Source organism: Dasypus novemcinctus, chromosome 14 (genome assembly GCF_030445035.2).
Source record: "Dasypus novemcinctus isolate mDasNov1 chromosome 14, mDasNov1.1.hap2, whole genome shotgun sequence".
Taxonomy (NCBI): Eukaryota; Metazoa; Chordata; class Mammalia; order Cingulata; family Dasypodidae; genus Dasypus; species Dasypus novemcinctus.
In genome coordinates, this window is record NC_080686.1 from 37435310 (window position 1) to 37450553 (window position 15244).

The following is a 15244-nucleotide window of genomic DNA, read 5'->3' on the forward strand; positions in this document are numbered from 1 at the left end:
AAAGATCGTAAGTATAACATTGTTTATGTTCCCAATAGTACAACTGAAAGAAAACAGCAGAACCAAGACTGGATCCCAGTGTTGACTCCTTAAAAGCCATGCTTGTTTACGATACCTTAAAGGAAACCAGATGTACAATGATTCTACACTTGTGTAATGCCTCTTTTGTCACATTAATATGTAAAATTTGGAAGAAAGAATATGTGCTGTTTTTAATGACCATTGTATTTTCTCCCAGCACCTGGTATCTACCAACTCCTAGTAGGAGTTAGGTACATATTTATCAAATAAACAAGTGAATCTGAATAAATTAATACTCATCAGTCCTAGAATGGACTAGGGATTAGCCAGTTAGTGTTTAGCAGGAACCCCAAAGCATGAAGAATTTTAAGTTGGTAATGAATGTGTGGATGCGATGAGTAACTGTGGGATCTCAGCTAGGTAAAGTTAGAATTGTAGGCATGGATTTAGAGGACTGTGGGGCAGCAGAAGAGGGTGTAGTTCAAGACACTGGAGGTCATTCACAGGTTTTGATGGAGCTACATATTGTAGTGTGAGCACCACTCTACATCCCTCAGAATCATGAGGCTTGGAAAAATTAGTGATGGAAATAATTAATTGCTGCCAAAAATAATTGACTTTCAAAAGACAGAAGCAACCCGGGTGTCCATCAATAGATGAATAGTTCAACAAAATGTGGGTATACATACAATGGAATGCAATGAAAAGGAATAACATTCTGATACATGCAACAACACAGATGAACCTTGCAGACATCCTGTTGAGGGAAAAAAACCAGACCTTACAAAGGGACAAATATTGTATGATCTCACTGGTATGAAATAATTTCAATAAGTGAAATTGTAGAGTTGAAAACTATAATGGAGGGTACCAGGGGCTGGGGTGGGCATAGGGGATAGTGGGGAGTTAATGCTTAGTTAGTACAGAGGTTATGTTTGGGGTGATAGAAAAATGTTGGTAATAGATGGTGGTGATGGTAGCACAGCATTTTGAATATAATTAATACCACTGAATTATATATTTGAATGTGGTTAGAAGGGAAAATTTTTTTAGGATCTAGCTATCTAGAATAAAAATTTTGAAAAAAAGCCAAAGGACTGTACAAAACAAACTCTAATGTAAACTAGAGTTAATAGTACAATTATAATAGCATTCTTTCATCAATTGTAACAAAGTTACCAAACTAATGCAAAATGTTAATAATGGGGGGAAGAGGGGAAGCAGGGAGGTTTATGGGAACTCCCCATTTTCCATAGGATTTTTCTGTAAACCTACAACTTCTCTAATGTTTTTTTTTAAAAAAATGGATTTGTTATGGCCTCTTTCCCTGCTTAATATAGAGCTTTCGGGCATTGTGGGACACAATGGACATCCACATCATAGGATCATTCCCTCTCTTTGATGGTCTCTTTGATAATAATCCTTTGGCAGATGAATTTGACTTTTCTGGAAGTAATAATGATGGTAGTAACTATAATTACTAATGTCTATTCATGCTTTCATGAATTATTTCATTTAATCCTTACATTAACCTGATTAGGTGGGACCAGTATTTCTATTCATTACAGATGAGAAAACTGAGACTAGAGGAAGTTGAGTCATTTGCCTCATGTTATGTAACTAATGGTGAGCCTTCTCAAAACTTGAACCCAGATTTGACCAAATTTTTCAGTAAGAATGTTATCATAACATTTGGAGAAAAATGTGGCATAAATATTTTGGAACCCCTAGTTTGTATTGCAACTAACAAATCCTTTCTTAAGTACAGGGTTGTTTTTAATTTTTGTTTCTGACCCTTAGAATCAGTTTATAACGTCCAGTCCTCTAGATCCTTTAGAAAAAGGAAAGAAATGATTACTCCTTCTCCAAAATACCAAAAAATGTCAGGCCAACCTTCTGAAAATTTTTCAAATGTTTAGACAAACTGATATTGCATCTGCATAGTGACATCAGAAAGAATAAATAATAAAATAGGGACTGTGTCATAAATATTGATTTTTTTATGGCCAAGACCTACTGACTTTTATATTATAAAACTTTTCACTTAATTAAATCTATTGTAAATAATGCAGAAATGTTTTATTCTAGTTTCGTCTTGTAGAATGTTGAAGAAGTGATGGCTCATGAATCAACCTTTTAGTAACATTCATGAAAAATAATGTGACTCCATGACTATGTGATACTTTGAAATATAAGAATTTGTAAGCCTTCACTATATGGAAAATGCTATTTTTAAATTCCATTTATTTTTCAACTTAGAAAATAACATATATCATAGGTTTTCCTCCTTATTTCTTAGAATGAATCTAGAATAGCAGAGAGGAGAAAATAAAAATTATCCAAAAATAACCACAATTTAATTTTACTGCTCTGTTCTTTATCTGTGCATATGTGTGTATATATACATATATGTATATATGTGTGTGTTTATAAAGTTATAAAAACACCATTTTAAATCCGCCTTTTTCATTTCCTGTATTTTTAAACATCATTTAAAACAATAGGAACATATTACTTCCATGAAAATTTAACAACAGTATCCATTTTATCCACAACTGTTATCCCCTGCAATGTCCTGATGGAAGATTGTTATTTATAACCCCTCTGGACTACCTAGGAGAATCACACTGGGATAGCTAGATGGGAGAAAAGTTCTGGGTAGTAAAGCCTCTGTAGCCCAATGTTCTTTATGCTGTCTTAGTGAAATATCCTGTTGCTGGTGTCTTGTGCCAAACTTGCTCCCTCTCCTCCCTTATTCGTCCTCAAAATCATCAGTTCTCATTTGAAAGAGCTTTTTTCCCCTCTGGGGACATGTGGTGATGTCTGAATACATTTTAGTTATCACAGCTAGGGCCATACTGGGATCTAGTAGGTAGAGGCAGAGATGCTGCTAAACATTTCAGAATGCCAAAGTTGAGAAGCCTGGGCAAGGTGAATGGCACTGCCATTTGCCCAGGCCAGAAACCCCATTTGTCTAATCAGTCAGTAGATTTTGACAATGCTTACGGTAAGATTTTTATGTGTGTCATGATTTATTGAGTGCTTTTTAAATTTATCCGTTTTGTCATCCTAATAACTCTGCAAGGTATTCATTTTTATTTTGCCCCTTTTGTGGATGAGCAAAACTAAAACTCACGGAGGTTAAGTACCTTGCTAAAGATGACAAAGCTAAGAAGTGCAAAATGGATTTGGAATTTGAAACCCGATCCTTCCAGCTACTACCCTAATTCAGCACTCAGACTCTTCACATTGTTACATTAATTGCTCACTGTATATCTTGACTTTAGTCTTGAACGGTTTTAATCAACACTTCGGCTCCTGTAATCCTAAAATGCACTCTGATCCTCTCATTCCCCTGTGTATAACATCCTTCCATAGCTACACAGGACTTATCTCCATGCTCTCTCTCAAGCCTTAGCTCTCATTATGCCTGCTATTCAAGACTTTATGACAAAACCCCTGTTTCTTGATTTATGTTTTCACTCACATTGAGCCCTATTCCTTTTGTCTATGTGGTAAAGACCTACCCAGGCCATTGGTGCAAATTAGATCTTTTTCCTTCTAACTTTTGATTTTGCATACTTCCAGACCTAAAAAATTCTGAGAATACAAAGAATTATCATATTCCCTTCACCTGATTTCTCCAAATGTTGGCCTTTTACTCATTTGCTAAACCTGTCTTTCTCTGTAAGTATAGATTTTCTTTCCTGAACCCTTTCAGAGTCAGTTGCAGAGTAGATGACCCTTTTTGCCTAAATATTTTAGGATATATTTCCTAAACATAATACAGTGATAAAAATCAAGAATGTTTATACTATAATACCATTACTTAATCTACAACCCTTATTTTATTTTGCAAATTAGACTTTAAGTATGATAACATAGGATGTATTTCAGACCATTTTGTGCAAGCTCTGATATACCCCCATAATTCCTGATTTTTTAGCTAGAAATTAAAATTGATGAGATATTACTAGTACTCACCAACCCACACACACACAAAAAAAAACCCTGAATTTTTCAAACTGGTTATTGACTGCATTTATATTTACATGGCAGAACGTACATATTTGAATATGATTAATCATTTAAATTTCCAGAAATCTACAATAGATAAATCATATTTTAGATGTAATTTCAAACATGAAAATAAAATAAATTGCTTAGGAGAAATGTATAGAGCAATGTATTACTTATTTTGAATGCCCATGATGCCTTTGGTCCTTCCTTAGATCGATAGGGAGTCATTTAGTTATTTATTTGTTCATTCATTCATTTATGTGGCTTCAGTTGTAGCTATGCATATGGAATCAAATCTCTAGAAGGTTATTCTGATTTCAAGCAAAGTATGGGATTATCCAGCTTCTAAAAGGCTGAAGTCTGAAAGAAGCATTACAAAAATTATTTTCAAAATGGTCCAAAGTACATTTTTAAATGCTTCTTAAATCTCATATCTACTGTTGTTACGTATCAGGATTCTCCAGAACTATGATACTTCAGTAATTACAATCGCTACCGTTATTGCTGGTAGTAATAATGATGATAATGTTTTTCATTTATTGAGAAGTTACAATGGGCCAAATATTGGACTAAACACGTTACATAGAAAATAACATCTTATCCTTGCTGTTATATCATTGTCCCTAATTTTCAGGGAAAGAAGTGGAAATACCAAGAAAGAAAGTATCTTGGCTGGTGGACAGTGAGAGAGCCTCCTCCCACCCGCACCCTTTCCCAACCTCTGACTTTAGACATCATATTATACCTCTCCAGTAAAATAGAATGGAACCAATTCAAGTTTCTCTAGAAATGAAAGTGTATTTATTTCTATGTTTTTGTTCCCTTCATAGACTGTATATATTTGTTAAAATGAGTTGTAGCTTAATTGTAGAAGGGTGAGTATTCATTACCATTTAATGATAGAAATTGACAAGTTGGGTCAGGCTATAGTAACCTTCTGAATGTGAGCTCTTAATAACATATGGTTGAATGACCCAAAACATACTGACCGCTGCTGACTCTAGTTTAAGATAACTTCACACTACTTTGGATGACCTGTAGAGAGAGGATTAGCCAGAGAGAATTGGACTGGCAATGAGGAGATGAGGATTTTTGTTTCTTCCCTGCCCTTGATTAGTTATTTTGCCACAAATAAATATTTTTAGCTCTGGAGAATGCACAAAAATACTCGCTAGGTTCCTACTCAGCTCTAAAATATCTATCATATTTATGAATAGTTTTTTTTTTCATTTTTCACTCATTATACATTCTCTAATAAAATGAGTTTACAGAAAACTATGTCCCTTTCCAATGAAGTTTTTAATGTACATTTAAGGAGACTTCTGGGAAGAGGGTGTTGGAGTAGGTAGGCAGGGCTCAACTCGCTCTCACAAAAAAAAGAAAAAAAAAAAACAGAATAAGAGCGAAAATCTGACCAAGGGAGCTGCTATGGGGATCTGCAGACCCTGGCTTTGAGTCTTGGCTCTGACCAGACTAGAATCATGGACAAGTGGAGGTTAAAAGAGATACCACCATGGAAATATTTGGTGATGAGCACCATTTGCTGGCCAGCTGGGAAACTGCAAGGAGAAAAAAATGCTTTTCAGAGTCTCTCATCCCAGATCCCTTGGATTGGATAGGGCCCCATTAGTGAGTCCCTGGCACTGTTTTTTTTAACTTAGGCTGGACAATTCTAAAAACTTAGAGCATGTTGAACAAAAATCAAAGAAGAGTCATGAAACAAAACCACAAGGCAAGAAAAAGAAATTGAGTATCAGAGTAAATTTACCAACATATTCAGATGCCTAGATATCAGTAAAAAATTATGAGCCATACTAAGAAACAGAAAGAATCCCAAATTCCTCAACACTGAGGAATGAACAAGCCTAAGGGGGGAACGCAAATATGGACTAAAGTAGACTTATTGTTTTTCTAGTAATGGAAGTATTTGTAACATTAATCTAAAGACAGTGGCCACCAGAGGTTCTGAGGGGAGGGACAGGGAAGGATAGGTGTAGCATGAGGCATCTTGGGAACACTGGAATGGTTCTGAATGATATTGCAATGACATATACAATCCATTATACATTTTGTCAAAACCTATAAAACTCTGCCATACAAAGTGTAACCATAATGTAGAATATAGACCAAGGTTAGTAGCAATGCTTTATTATGTGTTCATCAATTGTAACTAATGTACCACACTAATGAAAGATGTTGTTAATGGGGGAAAGTGGGGGAGGAGGAGGGGGAGGGTATATGGTAATCTCCTATATTTTTTAACAAATTAATTTTATTGATAATTATTAATAAAGCATTTTTTTTGGTTAATTGGTTTTTGTTTATTATTATTATTATTATTACTGGAATAATGAAAATGCTCTAAAAATGATTGGAGTGATGAATGCACAACTATGTGATTATACCAATTACCATTGATTGTACATGTTGGGTGGATTTATGATTTATTAATCCACTATATTTTTGGTGTAACATTTATGTACTCTAAAGTTTCTTTAAGAATAAAGAAAGAGGAAAAAAAGAAATAGGAAGAGATGGCCCAGTCAAAGGAACAAACCCAAAATCCTGATGAGACAAAGGATTAAGACAATTAAGCAATGATAATCACACAAATCTAAACCAATTCAAGGAGTTGAAAGAAAATATGACAGAAGAGATAAAGGATATTAAGAAGACACTGGGTGAGCATAAAGAACAATTTGAAAGCCTTTAAAGAAAAGTAACACTGCTTATGGAAATGAAAGACAATGGATGAGACTGAAAATACATTAGAGGCATATAGAAACAGATTTGAATTGATGGAAGATAGAATTAGTAAATTGGAGGACAAAGCATCTAAATATAGAAGGAGAACAGAAATAGAAAAGGATGGAAAAATGGAACAGGGTCTTAGGGAAATGAAAGACAATGAGAATCACACAAACATGAGTGTTATTGGTGTCCCAGAAGGGAAAGAGAACAGAAAAGGGCAGAGAGAATATCTGAGGATATAATGCCCAAAAACTTCACAACTCTTATGGAAGACATACATGTCAGTATCCAAGAAGGGCAGTGCACTCCAATCCAAACAAATCTAAATAGACCTATTCGAGGCACCTACAATTATTCAGAATGACATAAATCAGAGATAAAGAGAGGATTCTGAAAGCAGCAAGAGAAAAGCAATGCATTACATACAAGGGAATTTCAATAAGACTAAATACTGATCTCTCATCAGAAGCCATGGACTCAAGAAGAAAGTGGTATGATGTGTTTAAGGTACTAAAAGAGAAAAACTACCAGCAAAGGATTTTTATCTGGCAAAACCATCCTTCAAAAATGAAGGTGAGTTTAAAGTCTTCACAGACCAACAAAAAGTGAGAGAGCATGTTCCGAAAAGATTGTATTTCAATGAGATCCTAAAAGGAGTGCTAGAGCCTGAAAGGAAAAAACAAAGGACAGACACTTGGAGAAGAGCATAGAAATGAAAATTATTTGTAGGGTAACTTAAAGGGTAAAAAAACAGACAATATGAAGATAACAACAGTGGAAAGCCAAAAGATAAAATGGATGAAGTAATACCGTTACAGTAATAACATTTTATATTAATGGATTGAATCACCAATCAAAATGCATAGACTGGCAGAATAGATAAAAAAATAGGAGCAATCTATATGCTGTCTATAAGAGACTCATCTCAGAACTAAGGACACAAGTGAAAGGTTGGAAAAAGATAATCCATATAAATAGTAACCAAAAAAGATTTGAAGTAGTGATACTAATATCAGACAAAATAGATTTTAAATGCAAAATTGTTATAAAAGATGAAGAAGGACATTATATATTTTAAAAGGGGTCAACTCACCATGAAGAAATTACTATACTAAATATTTATGTACCTAACCTGAGTGCTTCAAGAGGCACACACTAGAAAACTTAAGAAAGAAATGCACATCTCTACAATAACAGCTGGGAATTTAAATACACCAAACTCAGCATTGGATAGAACATCTAGACAGAGGATAAATAAGGAAACAGAGAGACTGAATAATAAGATAAAGGAACTAAACCTAACAGGCATATATAGAGCACTGCACCCCAAAACAGCAAGATATACATTCTTTTCAAGCACTCATGGATCCTTCTCCAGATAAACCATATATTGGGTCACAAGAAAAGACTCAATAAATTTTAAAAGTTTGAAATTATGTAAAATACTTTTTCTGTTCTTAAAGGAGTGAAGCTGGAAATCAATAATGGATGGAAGAATGGAAATTTTAAAACATATGGAGGTTAAACAATACACTCAAGTAATCTTGGGCCAAAGAAGAAATCACAAGAGAATTCAGCAAATATCTTCAGAAGAATGAAAATGACAACACAACAGCAAAACCTATGGGACACTGTCTGAGGCAGTGCTGAAAGGGAAATTTATGGCCCACAATGCTTACATTAGAAAAGAAGAGAGAGCTTAAATTGAGTATCTAACTGCACCACTGTTATTTCATATTGTGCTAAAAGTTCTACATAGAGCAATTAAGCTAAATAAAGAAATTACAGGCATCCAAATAGGAAAGGAAGAAGTGAAACTTACACTACTTGCTCATGATATGATCCTATATCTAGAAAATCCTGATAAATCTACAACAAAGCTAGATGAGTTCAGCAAAGTGGTGGGATACAAGATTAATATGCAAAAATATACAGTATCTCTATACACTACTGATGTGCAATCTGAAGAGGAAATAAAAAAAAATCCATATATAGTGATAACTATAAGAATCTAGTATTTAGGAATAAACTTAACCAAAGACATAAAGGATCTATATTCAGAAAATTACAAAATATTGAGAGAAACCAAAAAGGACTTAAATAAATAGAAGGGCATCCTGGGTTCATGGATTGGAAGACTAAAAGGGTTAAGATGGCATTTGTACCCAATCTTATTTACAGGCTCAATGCAATACCAGTAAAAATCTCAATAGCCTTTCTTGCAGAAATCAAAAACCCAGTAATCAAATTTACTTGGAAGGATAAGGGCCCTGAATTGCCAAATATGTCCTAAAAAAGAAGAACATAATTGGGGGACTTTCACTTCCTAACTTTAAAGCGTATTACTTGGCTACAGTGGTGAAAGTAGCATAGTATTGGCATTAAAGACAGACAGATTGACCAATGGAACTGAATCAAGAATTCAGAACTACACCATTACATCTACAGTCAGGTGATTTTTGACAAGGCTGTCAAGCCTTCCCAGCTGGGCCAGAACAGTCCATTCAACAAATGGTGCTGGGAGAACTGGATAGCTATATCCAACAGAAAGGAAGAGGGGCCCTATCTCACAACTTATACAAAAAATTGACTCAAAATTGATGAAGGACCTAAATATAAAAGTGACAGCCATAAAACTCCTAGAAGAAAACATCTTCAAGATCTTGTGAAAGGCAGTAGTTTCTTAAGCCTTACACCCAAAGTATAAGAAGCAAAAGAAAAAATAGATAAATGAGACCTCCTCAAAATTTAACACTTTTGCACCTCAAAAAACTTTGTCAAAGGGTGAAAAAACAGCCAACTTGATGTAAGAAAATATTTGGCAATCACACATCCTGTAAGGGATTAATAGCCATGATATATAAAGAGATCAGACAACTCAACAATAAAAAACAAACTACCCAATTAAATATGGGCAAAAGATCACTGTTGGTGGGGATGTAGAATTGTACACCTACTGTGGGGGACTGTTTGACAGTTCCTAAAGAATTTGAATATAGACTTGCCATATGACCCGGCAATACCACTCTTATGTATATACCCAGAAGAACTGAGAGTAGATAAACGAATGACATCTGCACACCGATGTTCATAGTGGCAGTATTCACGATTGCCAAAAGTTGCAACCCAGGTGTCCATCAACTGATGAATGGATAAACAAATTTTGGTGTACACACATGATGGAATATTATACAGTGGTAAGAAGAAATGAAGTCAGGAAGCAACACGGATGAACCTGGAGGACATTTTGAATGAAGCAAGCCAGACACAAAAGGACAAAGGCTATATGATTTCACTATTATGAACTAAATATATTGTGTAAACTCATGGAGTTAATAATTAGAATACAGGTCACCAGGACATAGTAGGAGGACAGAGAATGGAAAACCAAGAGTTAATGTGTGCAGAATTGGTAAAAATGTTGTTTGTAAATTGTTAAAAATTAATAGAAATGATAAAAGCATTTTATGGTGTTTGTAGTAGCAGCACTATTTTATGGGTATGGCAGTGGTTGAAAGGGAAAGTCTATGGTCATGTATATTGCTAGAAGGAAAGCTAAAAAGCTTTAACATGGGACTGTAACATGGGACTGTATAAAATAGCAAAATTTCATGTAAAACATGAATATGGGTGATATTGTATATATAAGTCTGTTTTTACAAAATATAAATATACTAGAGAGAAGGAAGGAGAATAGCACCTATGTACAGCAGGTAAAACAGAGTGATTGAGAAGTGATGAGTTTTTGTTTGTTTTTTTGTTGTTGTTGTCATTATTATTACTGGAATTTGGAAAATGCTCTGAAAAATTATTGAAGTGATAAGTGTACAACTGTATGTTTATATTGAATCCCATTGATTGAATCCCATTGATTGTTCAATCCCATTGAACAATTGATTTGATTAAAAAAAAAGGGGGAGGGCAATTCACCAGGAAGAAATAACTATAATAAATATTTATGCACCTAACTTGGGTGTCACAGGATACATTAGCATGTACTGGAAAAACTGAAGAGAGAAAACTGTAGAAACATTTCTACAATAACAGTTGGAGAATTCAATACACCACTCTCAGTTTTGGATAGAACATCTGGACAGAGGATAAATAAGGAAAGAGAGCTTGAATAATTAGATAAATGAGCTAGACCATTCAGATGTTTATAGTGCATTACACCCCCAAACAGCAGGATATACATTCTCCTTAAGTTCTCATGGATTCTTCTCGAAGATGGATCATACGCTGGTTCAGAAGACAGATCTCAATAAATTGAAAAACAGTGAAATGATACAAAACTCTTTCTCTGATCATACAGGAAATAATCTGGAAATCAATAATGGATAGAAAAATGGAAAATTCACAAATATTTGATTACTAAACAACATACTCGTAAATTATCCGTGGTTCAAAGAAGAAATTGTAAGAGAACTCAGTGAGTATCTTAAGATGACCGAAGTGAAAACACAACATATTAAAACCTATGGGACACCACAAAGGCAGTCCTGAGAGGGAAATTCATAATCCTCAATGCTTACATTAAAAAAGAAGAAAAGTAAAAAATGGAAGACCTAACTGCATACCTGGAGGATTTAGAAAAAGAACCAAAAACTAATCCCAAACCAAGGAAAAAGGGAAGAAATAATAAAGATGAGAACAGAAATAATTGAAATTGAGGACAAACAATAGAGAGAATCAACAAAACCAAAGTTGGTTTTTCTATAAGATCAACAAAATTGACAAACCCTTAGCTAGGCTGACAAAGAAATAAAGAGGAAAAAAGGCAAAATCATTATTTTGAGGGGGAGATTACCACCGTCCCTTCAGAAATAAGAAATTTCATAAGAAGAGCCTATGAACAACTGTACACCAGCAAACTAGACAATGTAGATGAAATGGACAAATTCCTAGAAACACAGGGACTGCCTATGTTGACCCAAGAAGAAATAGTAGACATCAACAAATCAATGACAAGTAAAAAGATCAGGACCACTAACAAGGAAGTGAGAATGGATAACCACCATACTAAGGAACAGAGATAGTTTACAACTGCAAGCAAGAGAGTCCCAACCATCAGCTATATGGGGTTGAAGCCCCCTCTCAATTGGAGGGGGAGTGGGCACCACCATTCCAGAATCTTCAGGACTGGGGAATAAAATATGAACTAGAGTGGACTACAGGTATTCTGCTATAGATTTATTGTGATTCTAGCAATGGAAGAAATTATATCATTAATGTGAAGGCAGTGGCCACTGGAGTCGCTGAAGTCAGGAAGAGAGAAAAAGAGGTATAATATGGGGCATTTTCAGTACTTGGAATTGTCCTGAATGACATTGCAATGATAGATACAGGACATTATATATCCTGCCATAACTTACAGAATGGTGGGACAGAGTGTAAACTACAATGTAAACTATAATACATGCTGAGTGACAATGCTCAAAATGTATTCTTCAATTGCGATGAATGTACCACACTAATGAAAGAAGTTGTTAATGTGGGAAAAGTGGGAGGTATGGGAAGTAGGGCATATGGAAATCCCTTATATTTTTTTATGTAACATTTTATGTAATCTAAGTATCTTTTAAAAATAAATAAAGAATATATTAAAAAAAGAAAACATCCCCAAAATGAAAAGGCCAGGACCCAAGGGCTTCACAAGTGATCTATCAATCATTCAAAGACTAATACCTATCTTGCTCAAGTACTTCCAAAAAAACTGAACAGAAATGAATGTTACCAAACTTATTTTATGAAGCCAACATCACCCTAATACCAAAACCAGATAAAGATACTACAAAAAAAGAAAATTACAGACCAATATCTCTAATGAATATAGATGCAAAAATCCTCTACAAAATACTTGCAAACAGAATCAAAAAGTACATTAAAAGAATTTTACACCACAATCAAATTGGTTTTATCCCAGTTATACAAGGGTGGTTCAACAAAACAAAATCAATTAGTGTAATAAAGTACATTAATAAATTGAAGGGAAAAAAATCACATGATCCTTTCAATTGATGCAAAAAATGCTTTTTGACAAAATACAGCACCCTTTCTTGATAAAAACACTCCAAACGATAGGAATAGAAGGAAACTTTCTCAACATGAAAAAGTACATATATGAAAAATCCACAGCTAGCATTGTCCTCAATGGTAAAAGACTGAAAGTTTGCCACTGAGATCTGGAACAAGAAAAGAATGCCTACTCTCACCATAGTTATTCAATATTGTGCTAGAAGTTCTAGATAGAGATAGACAGAAGTAAAACTTTTGCTATTCACTGATAATGATCCTCTATCTAGAAAATTCTGAAAAATCCACAACAAAGATACTAGAACTACTAGACAAGTTCAGCAAAGTGGCAGGATACAAGATTAATATGCAAAAATCAGTAACATTTCTATCCACTACTGATGAGCAATCTGAGAGGAAGCCAGAACAAAAAAATCATTTATAATAGCAACTAAAAGAAACAAATATTTAGTAATAAACTTAACCAAGGACAGAAAGGACCTTGTGGCAGTTTGAGATTATTTTATTAATCTCAAAATATGAAAAAATACATTTTAAACGAATTCATTTCTGTGGGGCATGTTGATTGGACTACATCAGGGATACATGAGGCAGCTTTGGTTCCTGTCCTCCTGCTGGGTCTGATATAACCAGAGACACAGAGGAAGAGAGAGCTCCACTGTATTTGATCCTGTCATGTGAGAGAAAGGAGAGGCTCAAATTGCTGAAGCCCAGAGAGAAATGAGTCATATGCCTGCGAGCTTGCAGCTGAAGCAGGAAGAAAGCAGAGCAACTGAGCCTGAGAAAGAAGGCCCTGTAAAAGACCAGCCCCATGCCTGGTTACCCACAACTGAGCTCCAGGAGTTGGAAGAGTCAGGAAGGGAAAGCAGACACCTAAGCAGAGATGGTCCACCGTCTTGCTTTTATATATGGCAGCTGACCTTGGTGAGGAAGCACCTCTTAGGTAGTCTTGAACTTTCCATGGCCTTGGGACTATAAGCTTTTACCCCAAATGAATCCCCTTTATAAAAGCCAGTCCATTTCTGGCACTTTGCGTTGGAAAGCCTTTGACAAACTAATACACAAATGTATTCAGAAAACTACAAAACATTGCTAAGAGAAACCAAACCAAAACCTAAATGGAAGGACATTTCCATGTTCATGCATTGGAAGAGTAATTATCATTAATATACCAATTCTACCCACATTGATTTACAGATTCAACCCAATCTCAATAAAAATCCAAGCAGCCTTTTTGCAAAAATTGAAAAGCCAATGAACAAATTTATTAGGAAGTGTAAGAGACCCTGAATAGCCAAAAATATCTTAAAAAAGAAGAATGAAGTTGGGGAACTCTTACTTCCTGACTTTAAAGCATATTACTTAGCTAGAGTGGTAAAAACAGCATGGTACTGGCATAAAGATAGACATAATGACCAATGGGCTGAATTGAGGACTCAGAAATACATCCTCACATCTACAGTCAAGTGATTTTTGACAAGGTTGTCAAGCCTACCCAGCTGGGTCAAACAGTCTATTCAACAAATAGTGCTGGGAGAACTGGTATCCATATCTGAAAGAAAGAGAGGAGAACCCCTTGGGATGGTTAGGCTATTGAGTCAATTTGGCCAAGTAATTGTGCTCAGTTGTTTGGTCAAGCAAGCCCTGGGCTTACTGTAATATAAGGGCATTTATGGACTTTTGTCACCATTGACTTTACTGCAGTGGTAAATCATAGATAGCTGGTTATAATTATATCAATCAGGGACATTGCCATCAGCAATGGGTGACACTTAGCCCAATCAGCTGAATGCCTTAAAAGGGGAAGGTATTCCAGATTGAGAGAGAATTTCCCAGCTCATCTTTGGACAGTCAACCTCTCCCAGAATTCATCAAGAACCTTCATTGGACCTTCATTGCAGCCCCTGATTGCAGCCTGTCTGTGGAACCTGGACTTGCTTATTCCCATGCCTTTGTGAGAGACTCTAATAGAATTGCATACTCTTGACAGATATCTCTTGTTGATTCTGTTTCTCTAGAGAACCCTGACTAATTACACCAAGGAAAGAAAAAAAAAATAGACAAATGGGACTTCCTTAAAATTAAACACTTTTGTTCTTCAAAAGACTTTGTCAAGGGGAGCAGATGTTGCTCAGGAATTGAGCTCCTACTTCCCATGTACAAAGTCCTGGGTACTATCCCCGTACCTCCTAAAAAAAGAAAAAAAGACTTTGTCAAGGAAGTAAAAAAACAGCCTACTCAATGGAAGAAAATATTTGGAAACTGCATATTTGATAAAGGTTTGATATTCATATTATATAAAAGGATCATATAACTCATTGATAAAAAGACAAACAACCCAATTTAAAAATGGGCTAAAGACATATATAGACATTTTTCCAAAGAGGAAATACAAATGGACAAAAAGCACATGAAAAAT